This window comes from Vombatus ursinus, unplaced genomic scaffold (genome assembly GCF_900497805.2).
Source record: "Vombatus ursinus unplaced genomic scaffold, bare-nosed wombat genome assembly UNPS02012811.1, whole genome shotgun sequence".
NCBI lineage: Eukaryota > Metazoa > Chordata > Mammalia > Diprotodontia > Vombatidae > Vombatus > Vombatus ursinus.
In genome coordinates, this window is record NW_020952589.1 from 1054 (window position 1) to 1415 (window position 362).

Consider the following 362-nt stretch of genomic DNA (forward strand, 5'->3'; position numbering starts at 1 on the left):
ACTGGGGTTAAGTGACTTGTCCAGGGTCACACAGCTAGCCTCTCACATTCAGATTGCCTTCCATCTACTCTGTATATAACATATTTATCTAGTTATTTCCATGTCATTTCCTCCATTAGAATGTAAGCTTCTTGAGGGCAAGGATTATTTTTGCTTTTGTATCCCCAGTGCTTAAGGTTCAGGGTCTGGTGCATAGTAGGCACTTTAAATAAAATGGTTGCTGACTTACTAAGTGAGATCTTAGTGGGAAGGTCATTGCCAACTGTAGAGGTCAGTCGATAGATAGACAGACAGACAGACAGATAGATAGATAGATAGATAGATAGATAGATAGATAGATAGATAGATAGATAGATAGATAG